The 22,316-nt window shown below is 38.6% G+C and overlaps 1 protein-coding gene across 2 annotated transcripts in view; it reads left to right on the top strand.

Annotated features, from left to right (window-relative positions):
• The window catches only part of LOC137279140 (kin of IRRE-like protein 2), a 318,732-nt gene that overhangs the window by 7,442 nt on the left and 288,974 nt on the right, over positions 1-22,316 (top strand). The gene's annotated exons all lie outside the window — the stretch shown is intronic.

The following is a 22,316-nucleotide window of genomic DNA, read 5'->3' as shown; positions in this document are numbered from 1 at the left end:
GTGGTAAGATAACATCTTGAATTGATATGTTTGTAACTATAAGGTAATTACATAAGTTATTGTAAGAATGAAAATCTAATAAATGAAAACTATGCGGTCCGTAACACGTTTTGAATTGGCTTACATACTACCGTAAACAGTTAACATTATTGCTAGATGTGAATCTAAGTTTTGTTTATTGTTACAGTCAATCACACATTTCAAGTCACCCCGAGAATAAAGATTCTTTCGCTCATTAGTCATAATACATTGACGCTTTCTGCATCGCTGGATAATACCACCTCACCCTATGTCACTTTAGTACAGGCACTTTAATTTGAATTTGTTTTGAATATTGTGACTTTGAATTAGTTTTGTCAGTTTGACTTTTCAAAGTATGCCTGACAAGGACACGGAATCACACTGGAGTACACATACTGCAGATTCAAGAGTTATGACAATAGCTAGTGAACGGCTTTTGTATTCATTGGACACCAAGACTAAAAATTTAAAGTTTTTGAAATCAAAATTGCTGAAGACACAAGGCAAAATTGTGTCTTCAATGTCAGACATTCCCAGTTATGACGGAGTTAGAATGCAGTATACTCAGTGAATGATTGACCTTGAAGATTTCATCAAACAAAATGATGACTTCAGTGATTGTGCATGTTCATCTGTGGAGGTTCCCTCACAACATCTAGATATACTTGCAAACTTTAAGGAGGATGTCAAGGCATTTCAGCTGTTCAAAGAGACAGTTAATGTTTGGATTCAGGGTAAGGAAGAACAACATCAGAAGAATGCTAAAGAAAGTGACAAATGCATGAGTAAGTCAAATACAAATTCATCTCATTCTTCGGCAACCAAATCGTCAGTGTCTGCTGCAAGACTAAAGGAGCAACAGTTAAAGGCTGAGTTACTTGCCAAGGCTGCTGTACTGGAACAGAAAGAAGCTTTGGAAAAGGAAAAGTTAAAGTTGAAAATGAAAGAAGAAAGCTTTGCCCTCTATACAGAAATGGCTATTTCTGATACAAGAAGTAAAGCACTTGCTGATTTCGAAAGGGACTTTTGTGGATCTTCTTGTGCTACAAATGTGACAGACATTAAAGAGGATATTGATGATAAAGTTGCTGATTGCAGTCCACTTATGACCCATGAGGCAAAGAAGAAACTGCTTGAAGATTTTCTCAATGATTCTCAGGGATTTGAAACCCAGACACAAGATGTGAAGGTGGTTGTTGACTTCACTAATGATTCTCAGGTAGTTGGTAATACTGCGGCCTTGTATGGAGAAGATAGGAGGAACAGTTCCACTCTGTGCTAAGAGATAGAGTCAAGTGGTGAAATGCGTACTTCTGGAGAATCCCGGGTTGCTGGTGAGGACAGGCCCATGTGTTACCTGGGCAATAGAAGGAGTGATAATGTTTCTGACGTTTTGACGTCCGTCATAGATCACTTAAGTAAACCAGTGCCAGAAATTAGTGTCTTTATAGGCAATCCCATGGACTATCAAAAGTTTATTAGAAAATTTAAGACCAAAGTTCTGAAGAATACATCTGATCCTGATGAGTGTATGACTTATTTAGAGCAATTTACATCAGGTGAAGTCAAGAAAATTGTGAGCAGCTATGTGTGTTTAGATGACCATAAAGTGTTTCCAGCTGCCATGCAAGATCAAGAAGAAAAATATGGTGATGAAAATGTTGTAGTTAACTCCTTTGTTAGCAAAGCACTGAACTGGCCTGTTATCAGAGCAGATAGTCGTAAAGGTTTAGAGGATTATGCTGTGTTTTTGAATGAATGCAGTAATGCAGTGGGTAATTCTGGTGTTATGAACAATATTGATAACATAACATTAGAAGGATCATTGCTAAGATACCTTATGCGTACCAGGAAAGGTTCAGGTCTCATGTTCAAACACTGAATGATTCTGGCAAGTCACCAGGAATTAAGGATGTAGTTTATTTCATGAGAAAGGAAGCTGGAAAAACCAATGACCCGGTATTTGGGAAGGAAGCTCTGAACAGTCTGCAACCTAGACCGTCACCCATGCAAGGGAAGGGTAAAGGTACTTTGTCGAAGTTAAGTCTTGCTAATCAGCCAAGATTAACACTGAAGGACTACCCAAAGGGAAGTGTTTCTTTTGTGAAGGCGACGGTCAGCGTGTAATGAATTGTGAGAAATTTACTGCATTGTCTTATCCTATTAAGTGGGCATTGGTTCTGGATAAAAGGTTGTGTTTCAGATGTTTAGAGCCTGGTGACGTAAGCAGGGACCTTGTCAACATTGTCAACACTGACTACCTCTCGTCACTACCCACTGTTGTAGAAGCCGCTAAACAAGTTCATGAAGTGACTGAAATGTACAACAAAGGAGGGTTTGAAAAAATTGATTTCTAATCGCAGTGATGCCTTGGATGACATACCCCTCCAGGACAGAGGTAGAGCAGCTAAGGACTTCAACCTGGAAGAGATAAAGGATGAACGTGTCATGGAGAGAGGCTTGGGTGTCAAGTCGAAAGTACAGAAAGATATGCTAGGATTTCGATTGAAGATCGAGAACCAGGTACTTACAAGAAGGATGGTTTTATCAGTGATCAGTTCTGTCTATGATCCTCTGGGATTTGGATCTCCATTTATCCTTAAAGCAAAAATTCTGCTCCAGGAAATATGGTGTTGGGATATCAGACTCATCTTAAGTCATGGCAACAGAACTTCCTCAACTGGAGAATCTATGTGTTCCAAGATGTTACAAGTTAGATGACTTTGGAACAGGAAAGGATCGCCAACTTTGTGTGTTTGCAGATGCCAGTGAGCTTGGGTATGGTGTTGTTAAATACTTCAGACTTGTGAATGAAAATGGAGACCTCCACTGTGCTTTCGTGTTGTCTAAAGCTACGATCACACCGCTGAAGAAGATCTCCATCCCAAGACTTGAACTAATGGCAGCAAGTGTTGCTGTTCGTCTCTCTCTCGATACAGAAACAAAACCAGTACAAAATAGATCAGGTGATCTACTGGACAGACTGCATGACAGTTCTCTGATATTTGGCCAATGAGAAAGCATGCTACAAGACCTTTGTAACAAATAGGATTGCTGTAATCCAAGAAGGCTCAGACATAAAGCATTGGAATTATGTATCTACCAAAGAGAATCCTGCAGATCCAGCTTTTAGAGGAATGGATATGAAAGACTTTCTGGATTATGCACCTACCTGGTTGCAAGGACCTTCCTTTTTATCAAAACCTGAAACAGAATGGCCTAATGTTGAAGTTGAAGACCTACCTGACAATGACCCTGAAATAAAAACTGTGAATACAACCTTTTTGCGAAAGCCTGTGGAAAGTCCTCTGAGCAAGCTCATTAGCTGTTGTTCTTCTTGGATGAAGTTCAGTTTCTTCAGTTATCTGAAAGTGAAAGCAAGTTAAAAACAGTTAACTGTGGCAGAGGTTATTCCTGCAGTGAAGTTTGATGTCGAGATTTTACAAAGAGCTGAAAAGGTGATACTTACCCAAGTCCAACAGTCTTACTATCAAAAATTGTTTGGAAAACCAACTTCTAACATGTGTAAGCAAATCTTATTAAGAAGCTTAGTCCGATCATTGTTGATGGATTAATCCGTGTTGTTGGAAGATAAAGTCGGTCAAGTCTGGACTCCTACCTAAAGAGTCTCGTGTCACTGACCTCCTCGTGCAGGATGCTCATGAAGCTATTGGTCATTTAGGAATGGCTGCTATGACAACTAATCTGAGACAGAAGTTCTGGATCTTAGGACTTGGTTACATTATCAAGAGCATTACTTCAAAGTGTGTTATCTTCAGATTTGTACATGGCACAGCAAAGGGATCAAAAGATGGCTGACTTGCTATTGGATAGAGTATCTTGAGATGAAGCACCATTCATGAGAGTCGGAGTAGATTTCTTTGGTCTATTTGCAGTTAAACGAGGACGTAACAATGTCAAACATTATGGTGTGGTTTTTACATGCTTGGCATCAAGAGCCGTTCATCTGGAACTGGCAACTCAGCTTGACACATCATCATGCATCAATGCAATTCGGCGGTTTATTGCAAGACATGGATGTCCCAAGAAGATCTGTTCTGATAATGGTACCAACTTTATCGGAAGCTTGCTGAAGTGGTAGAGTCTTGTTGGAATCTTTCTTCATCAAATACACCAGGAGATGCTACTGAAGGGCATAATGTGGGATTTAACCTGCCCATGGGTTCCCACTTTGGAGGAGCATGGGAAAGAATGATAAGAACAATCAGGAAGGTCATGTACTCCCTCCTTCGTTCACATGTTATTAAGATGGATGATGAAGGAATTCACACACTCTTCTGTGAAATTGAATCTATTGTGAACAACAGACCCATCACAAGAGTTTCAATGACTTGTCTCCTCTGACACCCAACCACATTCTGATACTTAATGGTGGAGAAACACTGCCTCCAGGGCTGTACTCAAAGAGTGACTGCTGCACATGCCGAACGTTCATCGTTAGTCATAATATTAGCATCACCCTAAATACTGACTAAATACTAAATTCTGACACTACCACAGTGTTGCTGTCAAAACCAACACCAACTTTAAACAACACCGTAAATACTGACCAAATATTAGATACTGACACACCCACAGTATGACAATCAACACCAACATAACCACACCCTAAATACTGACTAAACCACAGTGCGACTGTCAACACCAACCTGGCAACTCCCTAAATACGGACTAAATACTAAATAATGACACAACCACAGTGTTGCTGTCAAACCAACCTGGCAACACCCTAAATACTGACACAACCACAGTGTGACTGTCAAAACCATCCTAGCAACACCCTAAATACTGACTAAATCGTAAATACCGACACAACCACATGGTGACTGTCAAAACCATCCTAGCAACACCCTAAATACTGACTAAATCGTAAATACTGACACAACCACATGGTGACTGTCAACACCAACCTAGCATCACTCTAATACTGAGTGAATACTGACATAACTACAGTACGACCGTCAACACCAATCTAGCAACAACCTACATACTTCCTAAATACTAGACACAACCGAAGTATGACAGTCAACTGAAGTTTCAATCTCTTGCAAGAAACTGGCAAGAAACCCAGATCAAGTAAATAGTTTAAAAATGAACTTATTGTTATTCTCAATTTCAAACTCAAACTCTGTGTCACATGAGATGTTTGCCACCATTGTTGTGCATGATTTGACTCTAAATCAAACTGAACAAATCTGGTACTACCTGTATTTTGCGCTGCACATTTATCAATGACTAAACTATTGATAGTCACAAATACTGCTGATGCATCTGTCGCAGGATAAGGGGTGGTGCTTAAAGATGACCAATGCCTGCTGGGGTGTGAGTGGTGGCTTGCATCCACAATTTATTGAAACAATCTCTGGGTTTCGATTTAGACCCTGTAAGATGATAATTAATAAAACAATAACACACATGTACTAATACAGTGGTTTACACAATTACAGTATACTGATACAAATTACCTGAACTGCATAAACTCCAGACAGACATTGTTAATAGTAAACACATGCACTTCACAAAAACATTGCTGTATCAAAGCATTACAACTATAATCAGACAGAAAATGCATAGATTTCCACACACATTAGCAATAATAACATGGCATACAAACACATTGAAATAATAAAATACACACCAAATATATACTACCTAGGTGATGGTGTGGATTCTACCTCACACGATTCTCACAGCATGTCCCACCTATAAATACCATAACACCACTAAGTAATCAACTCTATAAAATAAACCTACATAATAAATATACATGTATCCAACAGTTATATGTACTGTGATACTCACAGAAATATATACCATAAACAGTTATGATATCATATTACATCTCAAGTGGTACACACATTACATTTACCAGCAACAGATATAAAACATGGCTGACAAAGATGGTTCTTGTGTAGGCACACATGCTTGTGTGTCACCTGAATCTCATAAACAGTTCAGTTGTTACTAGTAAACTTGTGATAATAATCTTGGTACAATAAACATGAAAACAATGCCTATAAACACACATTATTTGAGTTAGACTTAAACTATTCATAAAACACTTTCATATCTTCACATCACACTGTAATAATGTAACCTAGGCATGCATGATATTTATAATATAACTATATTTAACAAATATTACATCCTACATAAATATCTATAATTACGTTTACTAACCTGAAACACAGAGAAGTTGTTGCCAGACCCATAATGGGAAGAGAAATTAGCCGTCTGTCAAATACAAAATGCCATACAAAGTGCTTCTCATACAGCTGTACATGGTAGACTGAGTAAAATGTGGTCATGTTAGTAAAAAGGAAACACACAACTTTAAACCAACCAATTGGAGATCAAAGAATAGCTTGCCCTATGTGGATTGTGAACAATAGGACACAACAGAGCCAGGGTCCAGCTTCGGGCAATCAAGCTAGAGACAAATACCATATATACTATAAAAAATCTGCTCCAGTAAAACCACAACCAAACTGTTTGAAGATTGATACCATATTTACACCAAAAAACAAACTATATAAATATGACTCTACCACACATCGATAGTTTTTGTTCTACACACAGCTAGTGTTTGTTGCTGTGTAGACTGGGTAGAAGCTGCAGACAGGGAAATACATGTGGTCCAATTTGTGAAGAGGATAAAACATCAGCAGGAAAGATGAATGCTTTTCACAATACATGCTCTGTGTCATCACTTATGAGCAGTGTGCATCTTTTCAGGATTTAATTGAATAATATCAATGACTGGCAAGGTCTCTGTATTTCAATTGTGAACTAATAGAGGCACATCACTCCTGCATGTAATGAGATTTGAACTGATATATACCAATAGCAATGCATATCCTTTGTGACTGAACACACCTTCCTGAAAGCAATGACCATTAAGAAGGTGCAAATATCAGTGATGAAGTCTCAGGTCCTAGAAAGTTAACATTTGATTTGTGTGACTAAATGGTATGTAGGTAAACAATGTGAAGCCAAGGATGCTTATGTGTTATGCCTTTGAATCATTATCTTTACCAAATCTCAAGAAGACATGGCCATGTTACTACCTCCATATCACTATGTCACTGACAGAAACAGCTAGTTCTTCATGTCTATAGTTGAATCAGCTAGTTCTTCATGTCCATGGTTGAATCAGCTAGTTCTTCTTGTTCATGGTTGAATCAGCTGGTTCTTCTTGTTCATGGTTAAATCAGCTACTTCTTCATGTCCATGGTTAAATCAGCTAGTTCTTCATGTCCATGGTTGAATCAGCTACTTCTTCATGTCCATGGTTGAATCAGCTAGTTCTTCATGTCCATGGTTGAATCAGCTAGTTCTTCATGTCCATGGTTAAATCAGCTAGTTTTTCTTGTCCATGGTTGAATCAGCTAGTTCTTCATGTCCATGGTTGAATCAGCTAGTTCTTCATGTCCATGGTTGAATCAGCTAGTTCTTCTTGTCCATGATTAAATCAGCTACTTCTTCATGTCCATGGTTAAATCAGCTAGTTCTTCTAGTCCATGGTTGAATGAGCTAGTTCCTCATGTCCATGATTAAATCAGTTAGTTCTTCATGTCCATGGTTGAATCAGCTAGTCCTTCATGTTCATGGTTGAATCAACTACTTCTTCATGTCCATGGTTGAATCAGCTAGTTCTTCTTGTCCATGGTTGAATCAGCTAGTTCTTCATGTCTATGGTTAAATCAGCTAGTTTTTCATGTCCATGGTTGAATGAGCTAGTTCCTCATGTCCATGGTTAAATCAGTTAGTTCTTCATGTCTATAGTTGAATCAGCTAGTCCTTCTTGTCCATGGTTGAATCAGCTAGTTCTTCATGTCTATGGTTAAATCAGCTAGTTCTTCTAGTTCATGGTTGAATCAGTTAGTTCTTCATGTCCATGGTTGAATCAGCTAGTTCTTCTTGTCTATGGTTGAATCAGCTAGTTCTTCTTGTCCATGGTTGAATCAAGTAGTTCTTCATGTCCATGGTTGAATCAGCTAGTTCTTCATGTCCATGGTTAAATCAGTTAGTTCTTCTTGTCCATGGTTGAATCAGCTAGTTCTTCTTGTTCATGGTTGAATCAGCTAGTTCTTCTTGTTCATGGTTGAATCAGCTAGTTCTTCTTGTCCATGGTTGAATCAGCTACTTCTTCATGTCCATGGTTAAATCAGCTAGTCCTTCTTGTTCATGGTTGAATCAGCTGCTTCTTCATGTCCATGGTTGAATCAGCTACTTCTTCATGTCCATGGTTAAATCAGCTAGTCCTTCTTGTTCATGGTTGAATCAGCTGCTTCTTCATGTCCATGGTTGAATCAGCTAGTTCTTCTTGTTCATGGTTGAATCAGCTAGTTCTTCTTGTTCATGGTTGAATCAGCTAGTTCTTCTTGTTCATGGTTGAATCAGCTAGTTCTTCATGTCCATGGTTAAATCAGTTAGTTCTTCATGTTCATGGTTGAATCAGCTAGTTCTTCTTGTTCATGGTTGAATCAGCTAGTTCTTCTTGTTCATGGTTGAATCAGCTAGTTCTTCTTGTCCATGGTTGAATCAGCTGCTTCTTCATGTCCATGGTTGAATCAGCTACTTCTTCATGCCCATGGTTAAATCAGCTAGTCCTTCTTGTTCATGGTTGAATCAGCTGCTTCTTCATGTCCATGGTTGAATCAGCTAGTTCTTCTTGTTCATGGTTGAATCAGCTAGTTCTTCTTGTTCATGGTTGAATCAGCTAGTTCTTCATGTCCATGGTTAAATCAGTTAGTTCTTCATGTTCATGGTTGAATCAGCTAGTTCTTCTTGTTCATGGTTGAATCAGCTAGTTCTTCTTGTTCATGGTTGAATCAGCTAGTTCTTCTTGTCCATGGTTGAATCAGCTACTTCTTCTTGTTCATGGTTGAATCAGCTAGTTCTTCATGTCCATGGTTGAATCAGCTAGTTCTTCATGTTCATGGTTGAATCAGCTAGTTCTTCTTGTCCATGGTTGAATCAGCTAGTTCTTCTTGTTCATGGTTGAATCAGCTAGTTCTTCATGTTCATGGTTGAATCAGCTAGTTCTTCTTGTTCATGGTTGAATCAGCTAGTTCTTCATGTTCATGGTTGAATCAGCTAGTTCTTCTTGTTCATGGTTAAATCAGTTAGTTCTTCATGTTCATGGTTGAATCAGCTAGTTCTTCTTGTCCATGGTTGAATCAGCTAGTTCTTCTTGTTCATGGTTGAATCAGCTAGTTCTTCTTGTCCATGGTTGAATCAGCTAGTTCTTCATGTCCATGGTTGAATCAGTTAGTTCTTCATGTTCATGGTTGAATCAGCTAGTTCTTCATGTTCATGGTTGAATCAGCTAGTTCTTCTTGTGCATGGTTGAATCAGCTAGTTCTTCTTGTTCATAATTGAATCAGCTAGTTCTTCTTGTTCATGGTTGAATCAGCTAGTTCTTCTTGTTCATGGTTGAATCAGCTAGTTCTTCTTGTTCATGGTTGAATCAGCTAGTTCTTCATGTCCATGGTTGAATCAGCTAGTTCTTCATGTTCATGGTTGAATCAGCTAGTTCTTCTTGTTCATGGTTGAATCAGCTACTTCTTCATGTCCATGGTTAAATCAGCTAGTCCTTCTTGTTCATGGTTGAATCAGCTGCTTCTTCATGTCCATGGTTGAATCAGCTAGTTCTTCTTGTTCATGGTTGAATCAGCTAGTTCTTCTTGTTCATGGTTGAATCAGCTAGTTCTTCTTGTTCATGGTTGAATCAAGTAGTTCTTCATGTCCATGGTTAAATCAGTTAGTTCTTCTTGTTCATGGTTGAATCAGCTAGTTCTTCTTGTTCATGGTTGAATCAGCTAGTTCTTCTTGTCCATGGTTGAATCAGCTAGTTCTTCTTGTTCATGGTTGAATCAGCTAGTTCTTCATGTCCATGGTTAAATCAGTTAGTTCTTCATGTTCATGGTTGAATCAGCTAGTTCTTCTTGTTCATGGTTGAATCAGCTAGTTCTTCTTGTTCATGGTTGAATCAGCTAGTTCTTCTTGTCCATGGTTGAATCAGCTAGTTCTTCATGTCCATGGTTGAATCAGCTAGTTCTTCATGTTCATGGTTGAATCAGTTAGTTCTTCTTGTCCATGGTTGAATCAGCTAGTTCTTCATGTCCATGGTTAAATCAGCTAGTCCTTCTTGTTCATGGTTGAATCAGCTAGTTCTTCATGTCCATGGTTGAATCAGCTAGTTCTTCTTGTCCATGGTTGAATCAGCTAGTTCTTCATGTCTATGGTTAAATCAGCTAGTTTTTCATGTCCATGGTTGAATGAGCTAGTTCCTCATGTCCATGGTTAAATCAGTTAGTTCTTCATGTCTATAGTTGAATCAGCTAGTCCTTCTTGTCCATGGTTGAATCAGCTAGTTCTTCATGTCTATGGTTAAATCAGCTAGTTCTTCTAGTTCATGGTTGAATCAGTTAGTTCTTCATGTCCATGGTTGAATCAGCTAGTTCTTCTTGTCTATGGTTGAATCAGCTAGTTCTTCTTGTCCATGGTTGAATCAAGTAGTTCTTCATGTCCATGGTTGAATCAGCTAGTTCTTCATGTCCATGGTTAAATCAGTTAGTTCTTCTTGTCCATGGTTGAATCAGCTAGTTCTTCTTGTTCATGGTTGAATCAGCTAGTTCTTCTTGTTCATGGTTGAATCAGCTAGTTCTTCTTGTCCATGGTTGAATCAGCTACTTCTTCATGTCCATGGTTAAATCAGCTAGTCCTTCTTGTTCATGGTTGAATCAGCTGCTTCTTCATGTCCATGGTTGAATCAGCTACTTCTTCATGTCCATGGTTAAATCAGCTAGTCCTTCTTGTTCATGGTTGAATCAGCTGCTTCTTCATGTCCATGGTTGAATCAGCTAGTTCTTCTTGTTCATGGTTGAATCAGCTAGTTCTTCTTGTTCATGGTTGAATCAGCTAGTTCTTCTTGTTCATGGTTGAATCAGCTAGTTCTTCATGTCCATGGTTAAATCAGTTAGTTCTTCATGTTCATGGTTGAATCAGCTAGTTCTTCTTGTTCATGGTTGAATCAGCTAGTTCTTCTTGTTCATGGTTGAATCAGCTAGTTCTTCTTGTCCATGGTTGAATCAGCTGCTTCTTCATGTCCATGGTTGAATCAGCTACTTCTTCATGCCCATGGTTAAATCAGCTAGTCCTTCTTGTTCATGGTTGAATCAGCTGCTTCTTCATGTCCATGGTTGAATCAGCTAGTTCTTCTTGTTCATGGTTGAATCAGCTAGTTCTTCTTGTTCATGGTTGAATCAGCTAGTTCTTCATGTCCATGGTTAAATCAGTTAGTTCTTCATGTTCATGGTTGAATCAGCTAGTTCTTCTTGTTCATGGTTGAATCAGCTAGTTCTTCTTGTTCATGGTTGAATCAGCTAGTTCTTCTTGTCCATGGTTGAATCAGCTACTTCTTCTTGTTCATGGTTGAATCAGCTAGTTCTTCATGTCCATGGTTGAATCAGCTAGTTCTTCATGTTCATGGTTGAATCAGCTAGTTCTTCTTGTCCATGGTTGAATCAGCTAGTTCTTCTTGTTCATGGTTGAATCAGCTAGTTCTTCATGTTCATGGTTGAATCAGCTAGTTCTTCTTGTTCATGGTTGAATCAGCTAGTTCTTCATGTTCATGGTTGAATCAGCTAGTTCTTCTTGTTCATGGTTAAATCAGTTAGTTCTTCATGTTCATGGTTGAATCAGCTAGTTCTTCTTGTCCATGGTTGAATCAGCTAGTTCTTCTTGTTCATGGTTGAATCAGCTAGTTCTTCTTGTCCATGGTTGAATCAGCTAGTTCTTCATGTCCATGGTTGAATCAGTTAGTTCTTCATGTTCATGGTTGAATCAGCTAGTTCTTCATGTTCATGGTTGAATCAGCTAGTTCTTCTTGTGCATGGTTGAATCAGCTAGTTCTTCTTGTTCATAATTGAATCAGCTAGTTCTTCTTGTTCATGGTTAAATCAGCTAGTTCTTCTTGTTCATGGTTGAATCAGCTAGTTCTTCTTGTTCATGGTTGAATCAGCTAGTTCTTCATGTCCATGGTTGAATCAGCTAGTTCTTCATGTTCATGGTTGAATCAGCTAGTTCTTCTTGTTCATGGTTGAATCAGCTACTTCTTCATGTCCATGGTTAAATCAGCTAGTCCTTCTTGTTCATGGTTGAATCAGCTGCTTCTTCATGTCCATGGTTGAATCAGCTAGTTCTTCTTGTTCATGGTTGAATCAGCTAGTTCTTCTTGTTCATGGTTGAATCAGCTAGTTCTTCTTGTTCATGGTTGAATCAAGTAGTTCTTCATGTCCATGGTTAAATCAGTTAGTTCTTCTTGTTCATGGTTGAATCAGCTAGTTCTTCTTGTTCATGGTTGAATCAGCTAGTTCTTCTTGTCCATGGTTGAATCAGCTAGTTCTTCTTGTTCATGGTTGAATCAGCTAGTTCTTCATGTCCATGGTTAAATCAGTTAGTTCTTCATGTTCATGGTTGAATCAGCTAGTTCTTCTTGTTCATGGTTGAATCAGCTAGTTCTTCTTGTTCATGGTTGAATCAGCTAGTTCTTCTTGTCCATGGTTGAATCAGCTAGTTCTTCATGTCCATGGTTGAATCAGCTAGTTCTTCATGTTCATGGTTGAATCAGTTAGTTCTTCTTGTCCATGGTTGAATCAGCTAGTTCTTCATGTCCATGGTTAAATCAGCTAGTCCTTCTTGTTCATGGTTGAATCAGCTAGTTCTTCTTGTCCATGGTTGAATCAAGTAGTTCTTCTTGTCCATGGTTGAATCAGCTAGTTCTTCTTGTCCATGGTTGAATCAGCTAGTCCTTCATGTCCATGGTTGAATCAGCTAGTTCTTCTTGTCCATGGTTGAATCAGCTAGTTCTTCTTGTCCATGGTTGAATCAGCTAGTTCTTCATGTTCATGGTTGAATCAGCTAGTTCTTCTTGTCCATGGTTGAATCAGCTAGTTCTTCTTGTCCATGGTTGAATCAGCTAGTCCTTCATGTCCATGGTTGAATCAGCTAGTTCTTCATGTTCATGGTTAAATCAGTTAGTTCTTCTTGTGCATGGTTGAATCAGCTAGTTCTTCATGTTCATGGTTAAATCAGCTAGTTCTTCTTGTCCATGGTTAAATCAGCTAGTTCTTCATGTCCATGGTTAAATCAGCTAGTTCTTCTTGTCCATGGTTAAATCAGTTAGTTCTTCTTGTGCATGGTTGAATCAGCTAGTTCTTCATGTCCATGGTTAAATCAGCTAGTTCTTCTTGTTCATGGTTGAATCAGCTAGTTCTTCTTGTTCATGGTTAAATCAGCTAGTTCTTCTAGTTCATGGTTAAATCAGCTAGTTCTTCATGTTCATGGTTGAATCAGCTAGTTCTTCTTGTTCATGGTTGAATCAGCTAGTTCTTCTTGTCCATGGTTGAATCAGCTAGTTCTTCATGTCCATGGTTGAATCAGCTAGTTCTTCATGTTCATGGTTGAATCAGCTAGTTCTTCTTGTCCATGGTTGAATCAGCTAGTTCTTCATGTCCATGGTTAAATCAGCTAGTCCTTCTTGTTCATGGTTGAATCAGCTAGTTCTTCTTGTCCATGGTTGAATCAAGTAGTTCTTCTTGTCCATGGTTGAATCAAGTAGTTCTTCTTGTCCATGGTTGAATCAAGTAGTTCTTCATGTTCATGGTTGAATCAGCTAGTCCTTCATGTCCATGGTTAAATCAGCTAGTTCTTCATGTTCATGGTTGAATCAGCTAGTTCTTCTTGTCCATGGTTGAATCAAGTAGTTCTTCTTGTCCATGGTTGAATCAGCTAGTCCTTCATGTCCATGGTTAAATCAGCTAGTTCTTCATGTCCATGGTTGAATCAGCTAGTTCTTCTTGTCCATGGTTGAATCAGCTAGTCCTTCATGTCCATGGTTAAATCAGCTAGTTCTTCATGTTCATGGTTGAATCAGCTAGTTCTTCATGTTCATGGTTGAATCAAGTAGTTCTTCATGTTCATGGTTGAATCAGCTAGTTCTTCTTGTCCATGGTTGAATCAGCTAGTTCTTCATGTCCATGGTTGAATCAGCTAGTTCTTCTTGTCCATGGTTGAATCAGCTAGTTCTTCATGTCCATGGTTAAATCAAGTAGTTCTTCATGTTCATGGTTGAATCAGCTAGTTCTTCATGTCCATGGTTGAATCAGCTAGTTCTTCTTGTCCATGGTTGAATCAGCTAGTTCTTCTTGTCCATGGTTGAATCAGCTAGTTCTTCATGTTCATGGTTGAATCAAGTAGTTCTTCATGTTCATGGTTGAATCAGCTAGTTCTTCATGTCCATGGTTAAATCAGCTAGTCCTTCTTGTTCATGGTTAAATCAGCTAGTTCTTCATGTCCATGGTTAAATCAGCTAGTTCTTCATGTTCATGGTTGAATCAGCTAGTTCTTCTTGTTCATGGTTGAATCAGCTAGTTCTTCTTGTTCATGGTTAAATCAGCTAGTTCTTCATGTCCATGGTTAAATCAGCTAGTTCTTCATGTTCATGGTTGAATCAGCTAGTTCTTCTTGTTCATGGTTGAATCAGCTAGTTCTTCTTGTTCATGGTTAAATCAGCTAGTTCTTCATGTCCATGGTTGAATCAGCTAGTTCTTCATGTCCATGGTTGAATCAGCTAGTTCTTCTTGTTCATGGTTGAATCAGCTAGTTCTTCTTGTTCATGGTTAAATCAGCTAGTTCTTCTTGTTCATGGTTAAATCAGCTAGTTCTTCTTGTTCATGGTTAAATCAGCTAGTTCTTCATGTCCATGGTTAAATCAGCTAGTTCTTCATGTTCATGGTTGAATCAAGTAGTTCTTCTTGTCCATGGTTGAATCAGCTAGTTCTTCTTGTCCATGGTTGAATCAGCTAGTCCTTCATGTCCATGGTTAAATCAGCTAGTTCTTCATGTTCATGGTTGAATCAGCTAGTTCTTCTTGTTCATGGTTGAATCAGCTAGTTCTTCTTGTTCATGGTTGAATCAGCTAGTTCTTCATGTCCATGGTTAAATCAGCTAGTTCTTCATGTTCATGGTTGAATCAAGTAGTTCTTCTTGTCCATGGTTGAATCAGCTAGTTCTTCTTGTCCATGGTTGAATCAGCTAGTTCTTCATGTTCATGGTTGAATCAGCTAGTTCTTCTTGTTCATGGTTGAATCAGCTAGTTCTTCTTGTTCATGGTTGAATCAGCTAGTTCTTCTTGTCCATGGTTGAATCAGCTACTTCTTCATGTCCATGGTTAAATCAGCTAGTTCTTCATGTCCATGGTTAAATCAGCTAGTTTTTCTTGTCCATGGTTGAATCAGCTAGTTCTTCATGTTCATGGTTGAATCAGCTAGTTCTTCATGTCCATGGTTGAATCAGCTAGTTCTTCATGTCCATGGTTGAATCAGTTAGTCCTTCTTGTTCATGGTTGAATCAGCTAGTTCTTCTTGTTCATGGTTGAATCAGCTAGTTCTTCTTGTCCATGGTTGAATCAGCTAGTTCTTCATGTTCATGGTTAAATCAGTTAGTCCTTCTTGTTCATGGTTGAATCAGCTAGTTCTTCTTGTTCATGGTTGAATCAGCTAGTTCTTCTTGTCCATGGTTGAATCAGCTAGTTTTTCTTGTTCATGGTTGAATCAGCTAGTTCTTCATGTTCATGGTTGAATCAGCTAGTTCTTCTTGTTCATGGTTGAATCAGCTAGTTCTTCTTGTTCATGGTTGAATCAGCTAGTTCTTCTTGTTCATGGTTAAATCAGCTAGTTCTTCTAGTTCATGGTTAAATCAGCTAGTTCTTCTAGTTCATGGTTAAATCAGCTAGTTCTTCATGTTCATGGTTGAATCAGCTAGTTCTTCTTGTTCATGGTTGAATCAGCTAGTTCTTCATGTCCATGGTTGAATCAGCTAGTTCTTCATGTTCATGGTTGAATCAGCTAGTTCTTCTTGTCCATGGTTGAATCAGCTAGTTCTTCATGTCCATGGTTAAATCAGCTAGTCCTTCTTGTTCATGGTTGAATCAGCTAGTTCTTCTTGTCCATGGTTGAATCAAGTAGTTCTTCTTGTCCATGGTTGAATCAAGTAGTTCTTCTTGTCCATGGTTGAATCAAGTAGTTCTTCATGTTCATGGTTGAATCAGCTAGTCCTTCATGTCCATGGTTAAATCAGCTAGTTCTTCATGTTCATGGTTGAATCAGCTAGTTCTTCTTGTCCATGGTTGAATCAAGTAGTTCTTCTTGTCCATGGTTGAATCAGCTAGTCCTTCATGTCCATGGTTAAATCAGCTAGTTCTTCATGTCCATGGTTGAATCAGCTAGTTCTTCTTGTCCATGGTTGAATCAGCTAGTCCTTCATGTCCATGGTTAAATCAGCTAGTTCTTCATGTTCATGGTTGAATCAGCTAGTTCTTCATGTTCATGGTTGAATCAGCTAGTTCTTCATGTTCATGGTTGAATCAGCTAGTTCTTCTTGTCCATGGTTGAATCAGCTAGTTCTTCATGTCCATGGTTGAATCAGCTAGTTCTTCTTGTCCATGGTTGAATCAGCTAGTTCTTCATGTCCATGGTTAAATCAAGTAGTTCTTCATGTTCATGGTTGAATCAGCTAGTTCTTCATGTCCATGGTTGAATCAGCTAGTTCTTCTTGTCCATGGTTGAATCAGCTAGTTCTTCTTGTCCATGGTTGAATCAGCTAGTTCTTCATGTTCATGGTTGAATCAAGTAGTTCTTCATGTTCATGGTTGAATCAGCTAGTTCTTCATGTCCATGGTTAAATCAGCTAGTCCTTCTTGTTCATGGTTAAATCAGCTAGTTCTTCATGTCCATGGTTAAATCAGCTAGTTCTTCATGTTCATGGTTGAATCAGCTAGTTCTTCTTGTTCATGGTTGAATCAGCTAGTTCTTCTTGTTCATGGTTAAATCAGCTAGTTCTTCATGTCCATGGTTAAATCAGCTAGTTCTTCATGTTCATGGTTGAATCAGCTAGTTCTTCTTGTTCATGGTTGAATCAGCTAGTTCTTCTTGTTCATGGTTAAATCAGCTAGTTCTTCATGTCCATGGTTGAATCAGCTAGTTCTTCATGTCCATGGTTGAATCAGCTAGTTCTTCTTGTTCATGGTTGAATCAGCTAGTTCTTCTTGTTCATGGTTAAATCAGCTAGTTCTTCTTGTTCATGGTTAAATCAGCTAGTTCTTCTTGTTCATGGTTAAATCAGCTAGTTCTTCATGTCCATGGTTAAATCAGCTAGTTCTTCATGTTCATGGTTGAATCAAGTAGTTCTTCTTGTCCATGGTTGAATCAGCTAGTTCTTCTTGTCCATGGTTGAATCAGCTAGTCCTTCATGTCCATGGTTAAATCAGCTAGTTCTTCATGTTCATGGTTGAATCAGCTAGTTCTTCTTGTTCATGGTTGAATCAGCTAGTTCTTCTTGTTCATGGTTGAATCAGCTAGTTCTTCATGTCCATGGTTAAATCAGCTAGTTCTTCATGTTCATGGTTGAATCAAGTAGTTCTTCTTGTCCATGGTTGAATCAGCTAGTTCTTCTTGTCCATGGTTGAATCAGCTAGTTCTTCATGTTCATGGTTGAATCAGCTAGTTCTTCTTGTTCATGGTTGAATCAGCTAGTTCTTCTTGTTCATGGTTGAATCAGCTAGTTCTTCTTGTCCATGGTTGAATCAGCTACTTCTTCATGTCCATGGTTAAATCAGCTAGTTCTTCATGTCCATGGTTAAATCAGCTAGTTTTTCTTGTCCATGGTTGAATCAGCTAGTTCTTCATGTTCATGGTTGAATCAGCTAGTTCTTCATGTCCATGGTTGAATCAGCTAGTTCTTCATGTCCATGGTTGAATCAGTTAGTCCTTCTTGTTCATGGTTGAATCAGCTAGTTCTTCTTGTTCATGGTTGAATCAGCTAGTTCTTCTTGTCCATGGTTGAATCAGCTAGTTCTTCATGTTCATGGTTAAATCAGTTAGTCCTTCTTGTTCATGGTTGAATCAGCTAGTTCTTCTTGTTCATGGTTGAATCAGCTAGTTCTTCTTGTCCATGGTTGAATCAGCTAGTTCTTCTTGTTCATGGTTGAATCAGCTAGTTCTTCATGTTCATGGTTGAATCAGCTAGTTCTTCTTGTTCATGGTTGAATCAGCTAGTTCTTCTTGTCCATGGTTGAATCAGCTAGTTCTTCATGTCCATGGTTAAATCAGCTAGTCCTTCATGTCCATGGTTGAATCAGCTACTTCTTCATGTCCATGGTTGAATCAGCTAGTTCTTCATGTCTGTTACTGAATCAGGACAAAGAAAAATGTTGAATCCACTGTTTTTCACACCTACGGTTGAATCCTTCATTTCTCTTGTTAGTGGTTAAATCTGATATTTGTCATGTTAGTACTTGAACCAACTAGTTGTCATGTTAGTGGGTGAATCCACTATACAACTTATCACATCGTGTTGCAGGGTTTTATCAGTCAAACGTAAGGTTGTATTCCCCTTAGTACTACCATACGAGACACTGATAAAACCCTGTATTGCCTGAGACACATTTGATAACACATCAAATTGTCTTTATTTATGTGATATGCCATGGCTGATCGACTGACCTCAATGCAGTGCACGTTACTAAAAGCAATGCACACTTTTCTCCCTTTGCATGATCACCGAGGCATAGTGGGATGTACTTTTGTACTTTCTCTGCTAGTGGATCATGACAAGTGTACATGGCATTTTATCGTGAGTCACCTGAACCAATCAAATCTCGACATTCTTCCATTGGGCTGGATAATTTTTTTTGTCCCTGGTTGAACCCATTATTTGTCATGTCAGTTGTTGAATTTGATCTTTTCCTTGTCAGTGGTTCGTAGAATCTGCTATATTTATGATTGAATCCACTATTTGTCAAGTCAGTGGCTGAAATTGCTCTTTTTCTTGTCAGTGGTTTGTTGAATCTACTATATTTCTTGTCCATGATTCCACTATTTGTCATGTTACTTACCGAATATGCTATGTGTCACATTAATGGATGAATCTGCATCTTGTTTTTCTCACTGGCATTGTCTTAAAGTCGCTGCAGTGTAACTCCCTGTCCTGATGTTCACAGGGACTACATTTGAACGTTTTGTCAAAATACATTTATTGGAATGTGAAGCAAATCTTTTCATTACCATTGCTAGATTTTCAAGAAGATACATGAAAAACATAATGAGAGTTATCTCCCTCCCATTGATTTGCATTCGCAAAAGTAATTTCCATGCATCATGCATGATTCAATGTTATTCAAGATAAAGAAGTACTGCCACAAAGTACCAAATGACTTGCCATTGGCAGCAGGGTACATTGCCTTGTACCTTGCTTGTAAGTGGGATACAGTAATAGAAGAGCAAATAAGAAACGACATTTATGAGTGAGGGGAGATAAATGATTATAGCAACATCTCCTCTGAGGGAGAGGCAGAAAAGTGTCAGTAGTGTTTTTTTTAAGAAATAATGTCTTTTTCAAAGACCATGGAAAGTTATTAGAGCTTGGACTTAAAACACATAATATTTCATAGGTGTTAAAAGAAAATATAAAAAATACTGGATTAATCAGAGGACCCGGATACTTCAAAACTGATCCTCTCAGAGAGTCTGGATACTTCAACACTGGTGCTTTCAGAAGATATGCATGCTTCAACAGAGGACCTAGATGCTTCAACACGGATGCTTTCAGAGGACCTGAATACTTCAATACTGATCTGCTTGAAGGACCTGGATACTTCAAAAGTCCTCTCAGAGGACCTAGGTACTTAAATGCTGATCCTTTCTGAGGACCTAGGTACTCAGATATTGATCCTTTCTGAGGACCTAGATACTTAGACACTGATCCTTTCTGAGGACCTAGATACTTAGACACCGATTCTTTCTGAGGACCTAGATACATAGACACTGATCCTTTCTGAGGGCCTAGATACTTTCTTAGGGCCTAGATACTTAGACACTGATCTTTTCTGAGGAGCTGGATACTCCAGCAGGGAACGTGAATGATTCAACAGGGGTTATGCATGCTAGAACAGTGAACATGAATGCTACAACGTTGAACATGGATGCTACAACAGTGAACATGGATGCTACGACAGTGAACACAGATGCTACAACAGTGAACATGGATACTACAACAGTGAACATGAATGATACAACAGTAAAACATGGATGCTACAACTGTAAAACATAGATTCTACAACAGTAAACACAGATGCTACAACAGTGAACATGGATACTACAACAGTGAACATGGATACTACAACAATGAACATGGATGCTACAACAGTGAATATGGATGATACAACAGTGAACATGGATACTACAACAGTGAATGTGGATAATGCAACAGTGAATGTGGATACTACAACAGTGAACATGAATACTACAACAGTAAATGTGGATGCTACAACAGTGAACATGGATGCTACAACAGTGAACATGGATACTACATCAGCATTAACAGAGCACATAGAAATCTTTACAGAGGACAGTTACATCTTCACACTGAGCCTGCATATCTATCTTAGCATTGGACATGGATATCATAATAGAGGATATGGATGTAACATGTATAATGGACATTGGTATCTTCACAGAGGACATTGGTATCTTCACAGAGGACATTGGTATCTTCACAGAGGACATTGGTGTGTTAAAAGACAGTGTAAAATTGTGTTTTACGTTGCATGTGACCTTTAAGGTATCCATTTCCTGTAGCTGTAAAGACATCCATGTCCTCAGTTATGATATCTATGGCTGCTAGCTTTGAGATGACCATGCCCATTGAAAAGAAATCCATGTCCTCTAGCTGTTTATACATCCATGTCCTCTGTCTGTTAAGATACCGTTAACCTCTGTTAAGATGACCATGCCCAATGAAAAGAAATCCATGTCCTCTAGCTGTTTATACATCCATGTCCTCTAGCTGTTTATAAATCCATGTCCTCTAGCTGTTAAGATACTGATAACCTCTGTTAGGATGGCCATGTCCTCTGTTAAGATATCCATATCGTATGCTAAGATACCAATGATCTCTGTTAATGTGCTTATGTCCTCTGCTCAGATATCCATGTCCTCTGTAGAGACACCCATGAACTTAGTTGACTATGATTTCCATTTAGAAAGCAGTCAAATGTAACGTACATCATATTGGGATTTCACTTTCTTAGTAAAGTACAAATTCTAGTACTTTTTAAGTTGAGTCCCATCTGGGATTTGAACCCACAGATTCTGATACTTTTCTGTAGGCACCTACCGAAACAAATCATCCAAAATGCCAATTCAACCTTTAAAGTCGAAAATCAAAATGCGATGAAAAAATACCCAATGAAATTGGAATTTCCACTAATTTTTCCCCAGCGCTGGGGGAAAAAGTGGTTTCAAACAGCTATGCTGTGCTATGCTCATAACGCATGTGCAGTGAATAGGTTCACAGAACCTGAAACAGTATGCCTTCCCAGAGTATGAGGTCATGAGCAGTAGTCTAATCTTGGTTGTGTACTCAAAGAAATAAATAATCTACTTGTTACTTTAAAAAAAAAAAAGAATGTTGATTGTGATAAGCAGACTCAGCCACAGAGAAAACTCAGTGTCTGGTTTATTGATGCCAGTATGTCTGCCTCCTGTTTACTACTGACAATATGCAATGCACAACTTCCATCACTGACCAAATTAGTACCTATTAGGCTTATAAGCCGTAAACAAAGAGCCGGCAAAGCGTATCGGCAAATGAACTAATGGCCAATGAAAAGGCTTTGTTACATGAGTGCACACCCACCAGCTCTGACTGGGTTCGGTATCGTAGCTGCCTCGTTTCGAGGGAGCTACACCCAAGTACAAAACATTGCGCTTTTGATTTGTGATTATACGCACATGATTTTGTTTATTTGATGTTGTCTTCATCAGCAATGAATTTTATATATCATGAACGAGTGATAACGCAAATTGTGTTTGATTTCTTGGTTGCATGTGACCTTGAAGAGCTAGAGGACATAGCCATCTTAACAGAGGACAAGGACATCTCAAAGTACATGCATATCTTGACAGAGGACTATGATGTTATTTTAACACCGTGCCTTCCAGCGGACATAAATTCCTCAAAAGTAGAGTATGTACTCATCAAGCATTCTTTATGCTTTTGGTATCTTACTGATTGAGGTTAACTGAAGTTCATGTTTTGTTCACTGTTGTACCGACTTGATATGAACAGTGCCATGAAAATGTATTATACCAGTACAAAGCAACAACACTCTTTTCGAAAGGCAAGAGATTAACCTGAGGACATCAATG

Source organism: Haliotis asinina, chromosome 3, assembly GCF_037392515.1.
Source record: "Haliotis asinina isolate JCU_RB_2024 chromosome 3, JCU_Hal_asi_v2, whole genome shotgun sequence".
Classification (NCBI taxonomy): Eukaryota; Metazoa; Mollusca; class Gastropoda; order Lepetellida; family Haliotidae; genus Haliotis; species Haliotis asinina.
This window is presented reverse-complemented; position numbering and strand designations above follow the sequence as displayed.